The sequence below is a fragment of the Leptinotarsa decemlineata genome, unplaced genomic scaffold (assembly GCF_025532065.1).
Source record: "Leptinotarsa decemlineata unplaced genomic scaffold, Ldec_3_MD MMD2_tig00001719_RagTag_RagTag, whole genome shotgun sequence".
Classification (NCBI taxonomy): Eukaryota; Metazoa; Arthropoda; class Insecta; order Coleoptera; family Chrysomelidae; genus Leptinotarsa; species Leptinotarsa decemlineata.
The window spans coordinates 3,679,724-3,700,971 of NW_027412569.1; the positions used below are offsets into that span (position 1 = coordinate 3,679,724).

Genomic DNA, 21,248 nt, shown 5'->3' on the forward strand with positions numbered 1-21,248 from the left:
CATGGAAAGATGGAATTGAAATTTGTCATTTATTTCATTTTGTAATTGGGTATACTCATTTTTTTATCAGTACGACTGATTAGATTTACTTTCGAGAGTTTTAGTTTTGTTTTGTTGTATATTTTACGAAATGAAGAGAACTATAGTCTCGATATCTGCACAGAAATTTTAGTTTTTATTATCAAAAACAAATCACTCATTATCCAAATAGCTTGATTTCGTTATCATTCGATGTCCATACAAACGTTTGGAGAGATAACACGATTTCTCCGAAACATAACACTCAGCTGACCTCAATCGAACACGTTTCTTGCATTTTAATGTATATGGTACTTTACCCAATGCCAAGGAAACGAAAAACCCCTCACTGAGAGCATTTACTGATATCTAGCAATCCAAATTTTCGGCATAGTTCGTTATTATTCTGCTGTTTGTATCAAGTTGCAAAAATCAAGCCGACATGGAAATTTCAATAGTAATTCTTGCTTTCTTCGGCAGTTGCATATCAAGTACTAGTACGCAGTTGCTGGAGAACAAATAAAACGGTATAGAAAGGTTTTTATAAAATTACTTATACGAAATTTGCCCAAAGAATGAATAGTTCATTGTTTAGAATATATTGTGCAATGATGTAATTTGACAATCATAATAGCTTCATTTCAGTCACTTTTCAATTCATATTTGACGTATATATGCCTGCTCAAATATAAATGGAATAGATCAACTAAAAATTATAATATATACTAATGCTATACAGATTCTGAATTTTTCAGTTTCGAAACCCTCAGAAATATTTACTGGAATTACTTTTCCAGAGATAAGACTGCGTAGATCCGACTGATGATCTTAAAGACCTACTCAAAGATCAAAATAACAGAGGAAAGAGGAAATTCAACTCAAAAGTTGACATCAATGTCGATACTTTGATTCTTAAGTTGAGGGTGTATAGATCCAATGATCGCATTTATTTTGCCAAGACCTACCCAAAGAACAAACTTCATTGGAATGAAGATGTTAGTCGACACAGAGTCTGATACTGACAATGAATCCTTGACACCTAGATTGAGAGTGCAAAGATTTGATGGTCGTCCTCATTTGTCAACACCTACTCAAATACCGAAATAACAGAGGAAAGAGGAGAATCGACTCAAAAGTTGACACTAATGTAGACACTTTGATTCTTGAGTTGGGGTTGTGTAGATCCAATGGTCAACCTCACTTGCCAAGACCTACCCAAAAACGAATCTTCATCAGGGTAAAGAGAGAAGTCGATCCATAACTTGATGATAACAATGATTCCTTAATTCAGAGCTCGAGATCTAATGATTGTTCTTATTTGCCAAGGCATACTCGAAAACCAAATTGCAATAATGGAAAGTGATAATCTAACATTGTGATTCACAACTTTCTGCATCTAGTATCTACATAAACAGATAATACAAAGAAATACAAAGATAATACTAATGTATACTATCATCCAACCACTACTTGATAATGCTTCCTGCTTCAAAATTTATTTTTCTGAATTCCAGCGTTTGTCTGACATTTCCATGTATCCATGTTCTAGTGCATTCAATACTTCTATTTGTTCCAAAACTATTCACAATCGTAATCCCCATTTTGAGAGTCCGGGAAGTTGTATAGCCGTAGATAACGCTATTCTCACTGCAATTCTTCACTTTCTTGGGTAACTATTCATTATTCATTTCATAAACTTTTCAACCGGTCGATGATTTCCGCTGATTTTGCCCAAAAATTAATGAACGGTTTCCAACAAGAACTTTTATTTGACAAATACTAAATATTAAATTCTGCAACTATTTTTCAAAATTTGTGATTCAGTGATCCATATTTTATCTCATCAACAGTGGGATGTGGAAAAGAATTGTCAACATAGTCATTCAACGTTCAACGTTAGGAACCAGCTCAACTCATATTGGTGAACAGTGTGTAAGAAGCATATGCCATTCGCCACATCTAAAAAATTAAATGTACATAAGTTTCCTCTAAACACAGTTACAAGAAAATTATCAAATGATGAACCTGAAACTTTGCACTTTTGGAAGTGTTCATAAAATTCATGATATAATAAATATTTCATAAGTTCGGACTTCCATTGTCTAATATGATATAAATTAAAACAACGATAAAAATGAAATAAAAACAACAATAAAAATTAATTGGCGCTCCGGGGCGACTTCATTGATTCCAGTGGCGCATTTGCTTTTTCAGCTGCAGGAAAACCCGGAAAAACCTGCAGCACCACATCATCTGATGATCTTGATACAACAATGTCCTCTCTCTTATAAAACAAAATGTAGGGTGTCTTCAGAGGCTCCAATAAATTCAATGCATCGCCAGAACACTTCGTGACACGACTATCGTCAAACTTAAACCAGTCCTTTCGTCATTGACCGAGGCGTAATAATGATCAAATTCAACGCCAGAAACACAGTGAACAATGACTGCATGAATATTATAATAGTGGTCTGCTAGGTTAAAATGTTCATCTATTTCGAACCTTCCAAAGAGTTTCTTGCTTCCGTTAGAGGTTGAGTCTTGTTTGAAAATAATCTGTGTTATTATTAGATTGACTGGTGCCTCAGCTATACTTGTTTCCTTATAACAGTCAGTTAGTTTGGCGCATGTTTGACAATACAGTCGATCATCACCTGTTAAAAATTCCATTTTCAGATGATTCAACAATAAGCTTTGCACGGATTGGTTATTAGTCATATTAGGAAAAGCTAGATGAAGTTCCAGAAATTCACATAAGTTTTCGGTACTCCTTGAACATTTACCACAAAGTAAACAAGTGAGGATTTTTCCAGCAAAAGATTTACAAACTCAAGACGAGATGGGCTGTACGGAATCATTCAGTCCACAGCGGTCAGGAGTATTGAAGAACCCCAAGAATTCGGAACAATCCTCTTGTTGTCCTAACGAGTATCTAGTGGACTTCAAAGACTCCAGGAAATCGGTTGGAGGGAAAGATGATACCTTCTTACGAAACTGCAGCTGCATGAACAGGTGTTTGAGTTTGATGAATAAATAGGAAACATTTCGGTTCTCGTTCATCATTAAAACTTCGTTCTTGAAATTCTTCGTCGTGAACAACATTTGTAAAATGCTATTCATGTAGCAAGTGTTTCCTAAATTAACCATCCAATTTTCTTCTCTAGATTTTCAGGACAACTATCTTCTGATTCGTAAGGAAGAACATGTTTCACAGAATCTCCATATGAACCATTTCTCAAGCTGCGATCGATCCTTCCAAGTGAAGAAGGGTTTCGTAGAGGGATCGATTCGGCTCTTGCTTCATGAAGCTCTTCCACTGAAAGGCAACCAGTTCTACGAGGACTGCAACTCATATTTGGGGGGCAAGAATGTCCTGAGTCCACTGACCGCACTGAAAAAGAAGAAGGTGAATCAATCACTTGTGAATTAACTGATAAATATCCACATATCTCGGCTTGTTTCGAAGAGGTTTCAGTTCCGTACTGATTTGATTCGAAATCCCTGAAAGATAATGTAAAAAATTAAAAAGATTAGCTAAATAACGATTGTATTTAGCAAAAAATTGAAATTACAATGAAATGACATACAAGCAACAACCAAAAAAAACCATAAAAATTGAACTATCAACACGAGCTGAAAAAAATTAAATATTATCAACATGAAATGAAAATTAAAAGATTTCAAACTAGGTTACTTCATGACGTTTCGATTGTTAATATCCACAATCGTCTTCGGGTGATTACCTTCAAAATCTGACTATTTATAGGTCATTCGACTGCTTTCACCTATACCCTCTTCCCTCTCTCCGCTTCATTCATTTTCAGCGGGGGCTGACCATTTGGCGGGAGTTGGTCGTGTTCTGCGTGATTAGAGGTTTTCATATGTTACGTATCTCTACACTAGCTTAGCTAATTACTTTGTTAGACAACATATATGCGACTTCTCTGAATTTTCTCCTAAACCAGTGTTCCTCCTTGTTGATGATTTCAACCTGAGCCCACTTGATGTTATGTTGATGAGTCCAAATATACTCTGCTATTCCAGATTTGCTGGTTTCTCCTAGCTGTATGTGTTTCTTGTGCTCGGCATTGCGAACATTCAATGGCCTCTTAGTTTCACCGATGTATGTTCTCCGCACTCGCAGGGTATCCGGTAAACAATTCGTGGAATCGCAGTTCGCGTTTAGTGGCCTGGTTTTCGTGAGACTGCTACGGATAGTGTTCCCAGATCTGAAGCAGATTCTGATGTTATACTTGGACCCAATCCTTCCTATCCTTTCCGACAATCCCCTGATGTAGGGAAGTACAAGTACTGGTTGTGGCGGCTTCTATTCCTTGTGGAGCTCTTGCTGTCTTCTAGCTAAAGCCTGTTCCACCATCACTTTGAAGTAACCATTCCGTTGAAGGTCATTTCTGATGATGCCTAGTTTCTTTTCGAGATCTTCGTTTGTATTGCAGAGCCTAAAAGTACGGTCTAGTAGAGTCTTGATGATTCCTCTCTTAATCGATTGATGGTGGTTGAATTCTTGGTTCAGATAATGTACCTTGTAATTTTTTACAGATTCTTTTAAAGATTCCAAATCAAATTATCATATTAGACAACGGAAGTTCGAACTGATGGAATACACCACGAGACATTGTCAACCACTTTCAAACAAACAATATAATAAATAATTGGATTTCAAAAAACTAGGTTATTTGTATCAGTACTGTAGCTGCATACGAGTACAATAACTTATGCGAACACCTTTTGAGGGAGTCGAAGAGATTTTCCTTCACATATATTCAGTGGGCATATTTGAAGACTGGCTGTAAATCGCTTCAGCTTGGTTAGAGGAATGATACTCTGACATGATTTTGAATCATGGAATATCATCAACTTTTGGTTGATGATGTCCACTACCTTGCACCGTCAAGAGGCTAAATAGCCCGAAACCGGTGTACAAGTGTGCCCGTTTCTATAATTGAAAATCGATTCCAGCAGTTGAATCGCCAACAGCATATGCAGGAAATACTTTTGTGAAGATTCCTGCACTGACACCTGTTGGATATACTCCAACGTCTTTCGTGGTATTAGCCAGGGGAATAGTTGTTTCCTGATAGGTGTTAGTCCATTAACCTAAATTGTAGGTGAGTGGAGACTGGCCTGAAGAAGTTGTTCTTTTAGTTAATTCAATTTAAGATTTTCTTTTTTACTGAACAACTAATTATGAGTCATCTATATCAGTTTGAAAGTGTCTCCCTTTTGCTTCCGTGGCCAAAAAGTTTTTAGTTTAAGTGGCCTTTACTGCATTACTATATTATATATTGTCCTGTCAATGGATTCTTCTGTTGGGCAATAAATTTTGTTTTTCTTCCTTTCTTTTTTTTCTCATTATTCAACACACTCCTTCAACATACTAGAACTGCAACACTCTTTTTGAATTGGATTTTCCAGGGAGATGAATAGCTAAACTAACTAGAAGCTACCAGTTTATCTTCCTGACAATGCCTACCTAATTGGTGAAATTGTCGTCGAAAAAAATGGTGCAGTTCTAGTGTGTGAAAGCCTTGTTTGTGTTGGAATCATTTCAAGTCAAGATTCTTTTCTGAAAAGTAGCGCTTTTCCCAATCACCAGAAATGCAATACCCTTCTGGACGCGCTCAATAATATGATTTGTTGTGGGATGCTAAGAGGTTGGTTGCTGTGAGATTTTTTTGCAAAAAAATATTTTCTACGTCGAAAAAAAATTGATAAAATGTGAAAAAATTATGTGCCATAAAGATATATTTCGTTACCTTGACTGCCAGTGGATAATTTGCATCCAGAACGCTATAGCAAGAAATGGTCACAGGATTTATCGTGTTCGAAAGAAGCATCAAAAGTATTCGTCTGTTAGAATTGTTGAACTGTTCCCACGGGCATCTGTAGTCGTTAAGAAAAACCTTTTCTGACTGCAATTGAAGATGAAGTCGTATCAGATAACGTACCAAAACAAAGACTGAACTACCATATTTGACGTAAATTAGGTAGACTCTTTCAAAATTGGTTCTCTCCAAGGCGTTTATTCATCCTTCGAAGCTTGATACCAAACAGTTATTGGACTACAGTGGGGATGAACTACGATGTCCAACAGGCCTGTGGTCACTGTCATTTGAATCATCACTGTCAGAAGACAGTGTGTGTCGCATATGTTTGGGAAATGATGAAACAGCAGAGCTCATACTGTGTGCCTGCCCCGCTGGGAATCGAATCAGGTTTTCAGAGATTGACAGAGCCATACTCTTACCATCTGAGCTGAAAGGCCACTCACCATACAAACTAAACGATGCGATATGTATGTGTGTATGAGGGAGAGGGCGATGACGTCAGTGTGGAGTAGAGAAAAATCGAAATTTGTGGCATGTCAAAAGGACACTAAGCCGTATCTTCGCTAATAATAGTCGCATTGTCACGTGCAATACATCAAATGAAACGAGAAGGAATCATGAAATCATTGATGAAGAAAAATCAAAGATGGTGACATGCTAAAAGGGCACTGGGTCATATCTCGATTAATAATAGTTGGATCGTGACATGTAGCACATTGAATGAAAGAGGAGAATGTCGAGAAGACGACAGTAATGGTATTGCAACAGTTGACGTATGTAAGTGAGAGAAGAACGGCAATGTGCGTATATATGAGTGAGAAAGAGATTACGTCAGTGAGCGATAGATTAAAAACAAACATGGCGGCTCATTTAAAAATTGTTGAATCGTAAGAGATGCTTGGGATGAGAAAGGTAAGAGATGTTTCACAGTCTCGATATGAAATGACTCTTTCAGGGGCGCTTTCAACTGAAATGTACAGTATATGAGATTAAAAGTGTATACGGCCATATTATTGCTGGGTTTTGCTTCATTTGAGTTGAATTCAGCTGTTGCATACTGAATACATACATTTGTATGTATTCAGATTGAGTTTCAGATAAAAAAAATTAATATAGGCGTCGGAAAAGTTGACATTGCTTTGAAATTTGGTATTGCTTACAATGAAAATATGTATAAAATTAATTTTTTTCATCTTTTATTTCACTACATGTTACTTCGCCTGTATTTCTGATTGAAATAATGATCATGAAAAAGCTTTGAGGTCAACTTAGTCCTACGATATGAGTACCTATTGGATCATACAATTTTTCGTTATTTACCATAAATACGTTGAACTCTTCCCAGGTGAAACTTTTCACATACCCATTCCTATTTGGTCATATGTCCATATCTTTTTAATTTTGTTTTAAGTATGAGATTTCCCCTATTCTTCAACTGGAAGTATATAGGTTCCAAAAAATTCACATTCTGAATATATAACTTTATATTCAAAAAATTCCAGTTAAAACTTACCTCATTTGTCACTCGTTGACAATATTCACAGAAGGCCCAGAGTATAAAACACCGGTCATCAATAAAGTATATATTCTGAAGTTACTTCTGGGGCTCATACCCTACAAGAGAAATATTTTCACATGAAAAATTTCGACTACTCAGTGGTATATGTTATTCTAGAAAAACAGCAAGTCCAAATAATTGGTGAGATGGTAGTAAATTCTAAACAGTCTACTTATTGCATCGCGAATGTTTGTAAGGTGTCTTCTTCTAATGTGCGGAGATTTTTGAAGAGGAATAGGTATCATCTTCACAAAATTAAAATGGTACACCAATTAACTGAAGAAGACCCTGATTGAAAAACAGAATTTTGCAAAATCATGACGGAGACTATTGCAAGACATCCTACATATCTCCACAATATTTGTTTTAGTAAACGGCAATATTCACAGATAAAATTGCCGTGATTGGAGTGACATCAACCCTCACGTTTTCCGGGAAACACATACCCAATATCCAGAAAGACTCAAAACCATTGTAAGACCTCTATTGTAGGACCTCTATTTATTGATCAAAATTTAACAGGGGAACTGTATTTGAATATGCTGTAAACAACTGCTGACCCTCTCATCACTGAAATCGTCGAAGCGAATCCTAATGAATTCAATGAGGATATTGTGTTCCAACAAGAAGGAGCACCACCACATTACTCCAGACAAGTAAGAAACTATTTGGATACTACCTTTTCCGGTCGATGGATTGGCCGTCGATGTCCTACAGAATGGCCAGAATAACATCACCACGTAGGCAGCTATAGCTACCTGTGTGACTTCCGAGTGCAGGATATAAATAAATGATGCCTGAGAATGCTAGGTCTTCTAATTCCGTTTTTGCAATTGGCTACACCGCGCTGATGAGGCCAATAGCCAGAAACACGTGTCCGTGGTTTGACTCCATTTTTTGAGTGTTCTGCCTCTGAGCTGCCTCTCCTGCCTCTGTAATTGTACCTGTATTGTCATTTGTCGAGTTTTGCTTCTGGGGTTGAGCGGTCTGATTGCTTGTGCGAAGCGACATATATATATATATATATATATATATATATATATATATATATATATATATATATATATATAATATATATATATAATATATATATATATATATATATAATATATATTGAATGATGCAACTGATTTTCCTTTATTTTCAGTGTTTCAATATTAACTTTTACAAAAAGGATTTGAAGCTTTATATCTTCTAATAATTATCTGCGAGCGCTTTCGACAGTTGGTAGTACTGTCATCTTCTAGGCACTCCTCAAACTGAACTTGTCATCCTGTAGTCTGCCTCTTTATACGGTCAGAGCGTCTTAACTCAGGTATTTTAGGTACTTTAAGTGAATTTACCTGTATTTCTACTGCATCAGGTACTCTTCTTTGTGTTAGATCTTCTCTAGGAATGTGTATGGTTGTTTAATATATGGAATGTGAGGTCTTGTTGTGTTTTGATTTGTACTTGTTCCTCGATAAGTGATTTATGACTGTGAAATTAATAGATGTTCAAGTTTTCCCAAATGTCCAAACCAGTTAGAAAACTGATCCAAAGGTACAATGAGCACAAAAAGGCATACATAAATCCAATAGTATATAAATCAAACCTCGCAACACACGCCATACAAAACAAACATAATTTCCCCCCACCAGAGAACATAAGACTCATAAAACAAGTCAACAAGGGAAACCGCATGGACATTTGGGAAAACTTTAACATCCATAAATTTAACAATCATAAATCACTTATTGAGGAACAAGTACAAATCAAAACACAACATGACCTCACATACAATATAACAAACAACACTGTACACATTCCTAGAGAAGATCTAACACAAATAAGAGTACCTGATGCAGTACAAATAAAGGCAAATTTACCCAAGTACCTGAAATACCTGAGTTGAGACGCTCTGACCGTATAAAGAGGCAGACGACAAGTTCAGTTCGAGGAGTGCCTAGAAGATGACATTACTACCAACTGTCGAAAGCGCTCGCAAATAATTGATAGAAGATATAAAGCTTCAAATCCTCTTTGTATAATTTAATATTGAAATATATATATATATAATATATATATTATATATATATATATAATATATATATTATATATATATGTGTATACTGATATATAAGTAGTAGATATATTAGATGTGTGAAACAGTTAGTGTTTACGGTTATGTGCACTATATATGTATGTATATATTTGTTTGTTTGTTCTAGCATCATCACATACAAGTATCTTGAATACTTCCGTGATGTTTTCAATGTTTACTCATTATTCATGTAACACTGTTTTTCTTTATGAACTATTTCCTTGAATAAACATTATTATTATTATTATTATTATTATTATATATATATTTGATTGATGCAACTAATTTTCCTTTATTTTGAGTATTTCAATATTAAATTCTACAAAAAGGATTTGAAGCTTTATATCTTCTATAAATTATCTGCGAGCGCTTTCGACAGTTGGTAGTACTATCATCTTCTAGGCACCCTTCAAACTCTAGGCACCCTTCAAACTCTTTGAAGGGTGCCTATAAGATGACAGTATTACCAACTAATATGTATATAAAATCTAGAAAGTTTAATGCAGTCAAGCTGCTGGAAAATAATTACATGAAAATCAAAAAATGAATAGATAAGTACTTTTTGATCATTCCCATATTGATTTCAATTTAAGAGCCACCGGTAGACAGCTGTTTCAGCCTATTGGGCATCGTCAGTACCGGGCAGGCGGCCTCGATTGCAGACAAAATGAGAAAAACCAAGAAAGTACTTGATAAAATAGCTGCGTAAACGCAAGCGAAACATAAGGGGAACCACCCAGTGGTGTGACACCCAATAGGTGGAGGACCACCTGCCCGGTACTGACAATGCCCAATAGGCTGTCTACCGGTGGCTCTTAAATTTAAATCAATATGGGAATGATCAAAAAGTACTTATCTATTCATTTTATATATATGTGTGTGTGTGTGTGTGTGTGTATATATATACGTATATATATATATATATATATATATATATATATATATAATATATATATATTATATATATATATATATGGATGTATCCGTTACGACGTGGTAGGAATCATAATGAAGAAAAGAGAAATGAAACTTTTTTATGTTTTTTACCACTTTTATTTGTAACGAACGTTACTGCAGTTTCATCCTATATGGACATTTTCAAACCTATACAATAAAGTTTATTTTATTGTATTTGTATTTAAGTTTATTGTATTAAATAATGACCTACATACAATAAAGTTTATAATATAAGTTTGAAAATGTCCATATATGACGAAACTGCATTTAGTTACAAATAAAAGTGGTAAAAAACATAGAAAGTTTCATTTCTCTTTTCTTCATTATTGAATAACGGAATGACTATATTATTGAAGGGGGGCTGTTGGAAGATAGGATTATATCGTTTATTTGAACTATATATGGGAGAGTATAAGAGGGGATCGGTAGTGGGGGCGATAGCGGAGTAATGGAAACGAAGTTGTGGCTTGCAAAAGCGAGTTGTAGATAGAGGCAGATGGGAGGGACGTGTTTCAAATTCAATAGCTTCGCAAATTATCCAGGCCTGGTCTTTGGAACGATCTATTATTATCAAATTTTATATTTTGTGAATTTTTTAATATGCTATTGGAATGAAATAAAGTAAAAACAAAACTCACCGTCATTATGAAATAACCAGAGAAAACGAAGATGGTTAAGCCGAAAAATGTGAACGATATAACTAAATAGGTAGCTCTCTTCATCAGTATCCTTTTCAACCTACGGAAAAATATAAAATGAAAATGGAAAAACGGCACAATGGAACATTTATATGTATATTCATAGCTTGAAAGTAAATCTGCTATACTGCATATACTTTTATTGCTCAGATTTTTTTCGGCCAACACTCGCAATAAGCATTATACTTCCAATTTTTATCTCATTTCACAAAGTTTCCTTTCAAATTGTAATTGAATTTTGAAAATCCCACAAACTTACTTCATGATCTCTACATGAATTTTGACGCAGCGCATAAGTAGATCAGCCACTCGATCCTGATATCTGATATCATTCATATGATATACTGATCTAGTATGTAATCTGCATACAAAAGCATTCAAAAGTTTCCACTGGACCCACGCATGTCCAATGCAATACAAGCTGTAACATATCAATGACGAAAGAAATATTCCTTGGAAGGCAGCTATCAATGCAATGAGAATCAAAGGTATGATGAACATTCGGTCATCAAAATATTTATTCCATACAAACGGTACAAATTCCCATTCATTTTCGTCTCCGAAAGCTGGTACAGTTACGAGTATTGATGAGGTTGTGGTCAGGCAGAAAATTACGTAACAAATCAACTTCAAATGTCTTCCCTCCGATGAAAGTTTTCTATAGATCTCACCACCAGCCAGTTTCCAACACCAGGTGTGCATTTTAATCATTTCTGGAGAATTCCGAATGTCTGAACACCGTGCTAAGGCCACAAGAAACATTAACGCACCCTGAAATTTCGAAAGTAAATGCATCAGAGAAATTGTTTGTATAGTCGAAGTAATCGGTATTATGCATACTCGAAGGTGTCAGCGCTCTTAAAGGCCAAAAAAATCAATACAGGGAAATGAAGCCGCTGCCAACTAGTCCACGTGGACTGAAAAATTGGCGGTTCGTATTGATTGAAGTCATGTTACGGTGACGAATAGAAATCAGGGAAGATTATCGCCGTCGTGTTCAGTTCAGGAACTAATCGCGATTTGAGTGTTGAAATTCAATATTGGTTCAGTTATAATTACTTAAAATTTTTGTTATCTGTTTAAAATTTAGCGTCCTGGATAAGCATTAATAGTAATAACAAATGTAATAATAACGCAGACTTTTTTATGTGTGGTGAACAATGCGAAAAAGAGATACCGGTGAATAAGATTCGGTTGCATTTGAATATTGAAACACAAAGAGTATGTTTCAATGTATATAAGAATCTACATCTAAAGTTTGGTTTCGAAGGGAACAAACAATTACAAGCAACATCAGATTTGACCGAAATTCCTTTCTCAACTGTACGTAAAATAGTCAAAAACAAACCTTATGAACGCAAGATGCGATGTGATTACCAAAACTTTTGGATGTTCATCTAATAAAATCATTGAAAAAACAATATAACGACTGTTGCAAAAGCAATGACATTCCTACAACTGAAATCATAAGGAAGAAATTGAATACTTCCGGCATAACCTGAGCTGCTGTGACAAAAATCTGCAGAATTGGATGAAGAAATTGGGATTTAGATTTGAAATAATAAACAAACGGCAAGCAGTCATGGAAAGCAGAAGAATAGTGGAATTGCGTAACAAATACTCATTAGAACAAATAACTAAGTATAGACAAAAACAACGGCAAATGTTCTGTTTGGACGAAATTTGGTATGACACGACTCAGTTACGAAGGGGTGGACAGATGGATCGAGAATGTGTACGCCTAACATGCCTGCAAACGAAGGATCGCGACTAATCATTGTGTATCGTGGAGGAAGTGAAGGATGGGTTCTTTGAAATTACGTGGAAAAAAACTTGAGGACTGCAATAATGCACCTTTACCTACCCAAATAATTTTTGAAACACCAACAGCTAATTTAGATTACGACAAGGCTGAAATGTTCAATTCTTTTTTCATTGATAGTATAGTATCAATTAAAAATAGTATTCCTTTAGCCCATCCTTGGTCAAACCATAACCTTCCAATAATTGAATGCACTCTGGTAGTTTTTGATCCTTTAACCTTAAATGAGCTAAAAATTTCAGTAAATAGTTCAGACAGCAAGTGCAATTCAGATATTCTGAAGTGCTGAAAAGTATCTTTCATGTGATTGGTCCGATAATCTTGAACTTTATCAATACGTCACTTACTACTGGTGTTTTTCCTCATCAGCTTAAAACAAGTACAGTTGTACCAGTTCCCAAAATAATAAATACAAACGAGGCTATCAATTTCCGACCTATCAATACATTATCAAGCTTGGAAAAAGTACTTGAATTAGCTGTGTACGATCAAATTCTTGACTACATCAATACAAATAAACTTTTAATGGAATACCAATCAGGGTTTAGAGCTGGTCATTTCTCTGAAACTGCTCTTCAAGTAACACTATCCAAATGGAAAATTGGTATGGATGCAAATAGGTACATTGTAGCAGTGTTCCTCGATTTTAGACGAGCTTTCAAGACTATAGATATTTCAATTCTACTTAGGAAACTACAGTACTATGGTTTGACTGGCAACGTTTTCAATTGGTTCTCTAGTTATTTACAAGAGAGGTCACAGTGTACTAAAGTAAACAACTACATTTCAACAAAAAAGTCATCAATACCGGTGTTCCACAATGTAGTGTATTAGGTCCATTACTGTTTATTTTATATCTAAATGACATCAATCATATTCAAGACTATGAATTTATAAACCTCTTTGCAGATGACACTTTGCTGACAGCAAGCGATATCAGCTTAACGAATGCTGTCAAAAAATTAATAATATGCTTATCAGAATATCCGAATTCCTCAATATCAATAAAATGAAACTCAATATAAACAAAACCAAATCAATGATCATAACCACTCAATATAAATATAATTTAATCGACAAAAATCCATAAACATAAAAATATAGTGGAACAATTGAATTGGTTGAGGAATTCAAATGATAGACAACACTCTGAGCCTAAAAAAACATTTCAATTACATTCATAACAAAATTATTAAAAAATATTCTTCTTTACAAAATTGGTAACACGTTGACATTTGAAACATCACTAACAGTCTATAATACGATAATTCGACCTCATTTTGATTACTGTCCAACACTTCTCAACCTTTTTGATGCAAACTCTATATCCTCTTTGCAAAAACTACAAAAAAGATGTATGCGTATACTCCTAAAATGTAATAGATACACTCCTATAATGACCATGCTTCAGGTTCTCTGTTGGCTATCTGTAAAAGACAGGCTTTCCTATTTTTCCATAATATTTATTTTCAAAATTATAACTGGAAAATTTCCTACCTATTTCAACCAGTTCATAACTTATCAAAATGAAATCCATGATTACCCTACTCGAGGTAATAAGAACTTATATGTTACCCGAACAAAATATACCATGACAATGAATTCTCTTTTCCACAAGGGTCTCTTGGACTACAAAAAACTTCCCAATGATATTAAATGTAGTGACTCCATTTTAATTTTTAAAAACTGTCTAACTAAATATCTGAAAGAAAAATATGTTTGAGTTTAACATATCTTCCACATTTATATCAGCATTTCAGTTAATTGGTCTATCGGGAGTTGTACACTCCATCCTCTGATTTTATTTATTTTTATTATTCTTGTTATACTTTTGCTTGTATTTTCAAAATGTGATTGTTATAACAGTATTATGTATTTTAGGATTCCTATATTAATAAATGCTCTTATTATTATTATTATATTATTATTTCATTATTAATGTTGACTATCATAAGAATCCCAAATTTGGATGCGAATAGTGTAATAGTTCTCGACAACGCTTTCTATTATTCGCTTATCAAAGTACCGAATAAAAATTCGAGGGAAGATGAAATACAAAGTTTTTTAAAGGATAGCAATTTATATTTCGAAGATAAATATACTAAAAACCAACTACTTGAAGTTTTACACATAAAACATTTGAAAAAGTGTATGCCCTTGAGAGTATTACTGAAATGTATAGACACACCATATGAGCCTTCCCCTCAATTTTTGTGTTTTTCAATCCCATCGAGTTGATATGAGGAAAATTGAAACAAAGCATCAGGCGTAAAAATAATTTTCCAAAATTTGATAAGAAGGTAATAGAGCTAGTTGAAGAAAAATTATCTAATATTACCGCAGAAGACTTGCAGGAAAGGATTAAAAAAGTAATTTTAGTTGAAAAGGACTATATGGAGATTGGACACTTCCATGTTTATGGTGGAAATTAATTAATTATTGATTTTAATGACGACAGTGATGGTGAAACAAAGAATATGGAAGAGAAATTATCAAAAGCTGTCGAAGAATTATTCAGTTCAAAGCATTCACATCTAGTAGTGGTAAGTTTCATAAAAAACAAGCGACTTCAGATGCCCCATGAATAAAAATCTAGAGGATTCATATCAGGACTGCGAGCTGGCAAATGTTGAGGTCCTGTTTGAAGGTGGTTGACATTGTTTCATGTTGAATTTCATAAATTCAGCGAAACCACAGTTCACCACGAACTTCACTGTTTGAGAACTCTTTCATTTGAAGAACGGCGTTTATGTGAAATAAAGTTCCTGAGAACGTTTTCCAAATGGATTTAATCTTCAAATTCAATGTGAATCACTATTTTCGCACAAGCACCGCTCTAAGAACGCCTTAAGGATTTTCCTGATTTTTCTCGAATGAAACAAATTGTGAAGACATTGAGTTTGGTATAAATATGTATTTTTATTAATGAAAATGTTATTAAAACAACGTTAAAAATGAAAACAGTAAAAATTAATTGGCGCTCCGGGGCGACTTCATTGTATTGATATTATTCATCATGAAAGAGATAAATTTGAAGGTAAATTGTTATTAAAGAATTGCATTTTTCTGAGGACTGTATGCATGCACTATAAGTTAATCTGAAAACATGCTCATCTCTAAATGAAGGATCTCAAAATGAAAGCTTTTTCTGTTTTTATGGATAACAATAGAATTATTCGACCACATACAAAAGTTTATTATTGACAAGGTTCTGAAAATATTCGGTTTCCAGCAATCTGATTTTGAAGTAACTAATGGCTCTACTCGAACTTCGATTTTTTTGTTAATATATGAAACCAGGTTCATTAAGTTGAATAGAAAACTAATTAATCGAACAGTAAGAGTGAAGGGATGGTGCTGGTGATAATGCTAGGAAAAAAGGTAAAATGTGATTGGAAAATTAGGATTCATCATCACTGCCCTGAGGCTTCCTCGGTTTAGAACCGCCAGCTTGTTTTTCCATAACAATTTGATCCACCCTTAAAATGGTCGCAGAAATGGCATATTTGAGGCCCCATATTTGCCAAAGTATAGATCCAAAATATTTTTCCAATGCATCACATGTTGCATTTTCATTATTAATATCAATGCTTACATTTTTCTGTCATTTTTGATGGGTATCAGCATAGTTCGTTAATTGGATTGACAGTTCAGTTTCAGTGGCTCCTACTCCTGGGACAAATCGTCCGTCTCGAGAAATACTCTTGAATGTATTTACACCATCGTCTTTTGCTTTCTCTATATCGTCTAAAGTCTATCCAAATCCAAGATAGAGTAAAACAAAACAAAACCGAAGCCTGATGTTCACGTGATCGCCCAGTGTCAGATGGAAAGGGCAGCGTTCTTTGGTGAATTCGCCTTCTTGGTACGAGTTCGGTACCAGCACAGGGTTGTAATCAGTCGTTTGCGTGTTTGTGTGGCATGCGTTATAGTATATTGTTTAAAGTTGTTTTCCCAGATATCCAGTACAAACACTGCTGATGACACTGTGAGCTATCCTCTGAGTCCAGCCAGGAAACGATCCAAAAAAAGACATTTGAGTGTTGAGATGATAGAAGTGATTTTGAATGTGTTTAAGAGAAAGATGGAAGAAATTGAGACATCGACTGTCGACGAAGTCGTATCGAAAATATCTGATAAAATTGGAGTGTGTTGCGCTTCGATTTACAATGTTTTACGGGAATATAAACAAAATCATACATTTTCCAAACCGACTACAAATCAGAATCGTCAAACCATTATAAAATCAATAGATAATGCTGATAAACATGCAATCATGAGGAAAGTGCATGAGTACTTTTTCAGAAATGAAATACCCACGATAGACAAAGTACTCATAGAAATAAATGAAGATGTTTTATTGCCAAGTTTTAAGCGGTCAACATTCCATAAAGTATTGAAACATTTGAATTTTGTATGGAAAAAACGAGGGCGCAATAGTTAATTATTAGATAGACAGGAAATTGTGTTATGGAGGAGAGAGTATTTGACCAAAATGAAATATTATAGGGAACAACAGAGAACAATTTATTATATGGATGAAACCTGAGTTAATGCTGGTCATACTACCCCTAAAGTATGGGTCGATGAAACTGTGACCTCATCTAGGAGGATCTTCAACCTTCAAAGAAGTTTGAAATCCAAAATTGGCTGCGATCAAAGAATATTAGCTTTGAAGACTCAATGCTAAGAGTACAGCTACTAAAAATTGTCAAGGAGCGCAAGCTTGAATACCAAAAAAATATAGTCGATGAGATGGCAGCAGGCCAAAACAAAATTGTCATTCGTTGGCCTCCATACCACTGCGAGGTCAATCCCTTCGAGTTAATATGGGCGGATGTGAAGAATTTTGTAGCTCAGCATAACACCACGTTCAAATTTGCAGATCTCAAAGTACTTTTTAATGAGGCTTTGAAAAGAGTGACAGCGGAGAAATGGGAGAAGTGTGTTCGGCATGTGATATCGGAAGTCGAGACAAAGATGTGGAAGCTTGATAACATAAAAGAGGCACAAATCGAGCCACTGATAATTCAGATTGGTGAGGATGACACTACTGATGAAGAGACAAATTGATCCAGTTGAATAATTTTGATTAATATTCCTTTTGATTTTACATAAAATAAATATTATCAATAAAGGAATAATTACGTCTCTTTTCATATAATGCTTGAGTGCGCTGTGAAAAATCCAATGAAAATCTTTTTATATTACACAATTATCTGCATTTTTCCCGTTAAACTGCAAAACTCATGCATTTCACTCGTTATTATAAAAAAGTTTTCCTAAGTATGATATAGCATTTGCCATCAACAATATGTTGGTTCTGAATACGACCCTGGCTAATTCTTGGGATTTTCAATATCACGTGCGTAGGGCATGTTAATGTTTACATCCACTCTATCTTGGATTTGAATTTGCTTTATGTTTTTATCAGTAGCTCCTGTAACGACAATTGTTGAATATCCTTAGATTCACGCCCTTCAAGTCTGAATGCAACAATTGGAGTATCACCCAATTCTTCAACGCTCTACTAAGTAATCTATTGGCGCTGCAGCAGCTGCATTCCTTCGTGAAATATTGGTGAAATATCTGTATAGTATAGTCACAGTAAAAATCAATCAGCCAGTCCACTCCCACTACTTTCATTCATAATTTCACAAAGTTCTCGGTGACCTCGAAACGAAGTGCGGAACAAATTTCGTTCTTCTACCACAGACGTGCGCTCATATAATAATGTATTTTTTACATCCCCCACTTTCTAATCACTTAATAATTAAACAAACAACAATAACCAACTACAAAAACTAAAAACAATAATAACAGCGAATAAACTAAACACAATATAAGTTTCCGACCATTTATTATGACTAATACGATGCCCGTGGGAGCGTCGAATCCTTCGATACTATAGCACTGAACGCGTTGGATGAGAATCTCATCCTAAGAACGGTTGAAGGTCCCCGGCAACTCGGGCGGATCACGTGGTAAGAGAGCCTACTGGTTGTATTATTCTACTGGGGTATAATGAGTGATGCCAGCGAATCACTCTAATTACTGAAAAAATCAACGTCAGAACAACCGCAAACTTCTTACAAAACATACATTCAAATGATGATTGCTTTTGTCATCAATTTCAGTACGCAAGTGAGAAGTATATTTACCATTTGTAAAACAATCAGATGTGGATAATGTTTCCTGTTGGCGTAAAAAGTATCGTTATAGGAAAATTCAATACATGCCGAAACTGGTATTAATTGAAAAATCAGGTACTGAGATAACATAACCCATCTGGTCTGCTTCTCTGATAGCCAACTAAAACAGCATGATCGGTAAATTGCGATCAGATCATCATCTGAAACAAAAATTAATATAATATTCATGACACATCTTGCTGATTTTACATTTTTAAATAATTTAATTGACCAAATCGGTTTTCTATTTTGAATCACACATATATATTCAATAAGAACCTCAGTTCATCTGAAGATGTTGAGTTATTATGAAATTTTAATTAGATTCGATCAATTTTGCTGTGTTTTTCTTAAAACTCATTGATATTTCAGATCATGTTAATGTCAAATGACGTTTTTGTTTTTATTCTTTGCGATCACGTTGTGCCAAATATTCTTAGGTCTAACTCCTTGTTTCCACTATGTGGGTTTTAAATATAGTATTTTGTTACCTGTCTTTCATCTTCTATTCTTAGATTTTTAATTGTTATACACATTTCAGTACATTCTGATATTGGTTCTATTTTTCACTTGCTTTCCACTTTTCCGTTACCTGTTCTTTCTCTTTTTGTTTTTATTCCAACCGTTCTCAGTTAATTTATCTTCTGCTTCTTTATACGTCTGATAAGACTCAAAGTTATCGGTGGCAGGAGAAATGATTGAACATTCTTTCACCAGAAGATTACAAATAACCAAAAATTTCGACATACCTGTTCGACTTCATCCTTTCAATATATAGCTGCAATTTTCTCAAATGAATCAATCACAAAAACTTTATTTCAGGAAATTATGGCAAAATTTTGCCCTGCGGTATTCTCCCTGCAGGCATCTAGGAATATTAGCAACAGAATATGTAACTTTCATCAAAATCATTTTTAATTTTTCAACAGAAATCTTTAACCAAATCAACTAAAAGAACAATTTGTTCAGGCCAGTCTCGACTCACCTACACTGTAGGTTAATGGACTAACACCTACCAAGAAACAACTATTCTCCTGGCTAATATCACGAAGGACATTGGATTATATTGGCGATGGTGTTGGCAATACTACACCTGAAATATATGTGAAGCTTTCTTTATATTCAATCCTCCGGACCTCAGATCATTCCTTTGTCTCGTGTTCAGTAACTAACCCTCCTTTTTTCGGGAGGCAAGCATTGGAAATTCATCACTTCTTGTACATCTTGACGTACAACAGTGGTTTTAATATTGTCGATGTTTATGTGGATTCAGTGTAAATAAATCAACTCAATTTTTTCATAGCATAATTGAATATATATGTTAAAAATAATAACTCATTACCCTAAACATGTTATACAAGAATATTACCTTCTGTACCAATTTTCATTATTTCGTATGTCTTCAATTCACTGTTGAAAACATTAACTGGACTAAGTGGTTGTACAATGTCGTTAATGAAGCGATTAGGTCAAAAAGTGAAAGCAATAAATTGTGTATCTACCTGAAATTAAACTCCTTATTAAACATCGATCAAAATCCCATTTAGCTTCATTAACTAATAAATATTTGAAAGTTGATGCAACATCTTGAAGTAATTAAAGCCATCAGATTAAGATTCTCTCGAAATAGTTTCACTCTGCAAAATTTTATTATTTAGCCATATTTCTTCTATCTTTCCGACATCAAAATTTGCACTGATGGATAGCCATTGACTCTACATTCTTCAGAGTTCTTCAGAGTTCCTAACCTGGCTGACAAGTCCCAGGACAAAAAGAAACCGCGTTTTTCTGTTCAAAATTGGCTTCATTCATCAACATAATTTCCATCAAGATCCACACAATCATACCAACGCCGCTCTAACATTTCAATACCACTTTTGTAGAACGATTTATCTTTTGAAGAAAAGAGAATTGAAACTTTATATGTTTTTCACCACTTATACTTATTGTATGAGTTTGAAAATGTCCGTATAGGACGAAACTACAGTTAGGTTAGTCACAAATAAAAGTGGAAAAACCTAGAAAGTTTCAATTCTCTTTTCTTCATTATGATTTCCTACCATGTAGAAACG

The 21,248-nt window shown here is 34.7% G+C and overlaps 1 long non-coding RNA gene across 1 annotated transcript; it reads right to left on the minus strand.

The window, feature by feature from the left end:
* Positions 1 to 1,767: 1,767 nt before the first annotated feature.
* Positions 1,768 to 11,908, minus strand: LOC111518071 (uncharacterized). Its single transcript, XR_012465656.1, has 5 exons — positions 11,423 to 11,908; positions 11,104 to 11,203; positions 7,381 to 7,481; positions 5,796 to 5,951; positions 1,768 to 1,977 (listed from the first exon to the last, which is right to left on the minus strand). It is a non-coding gene; the product is annotated as an uncharacterized lncRNA (long non-coding RNA).
* Positions 11,909 to 21,248: the final 9,340 nt, after the last annotated feature.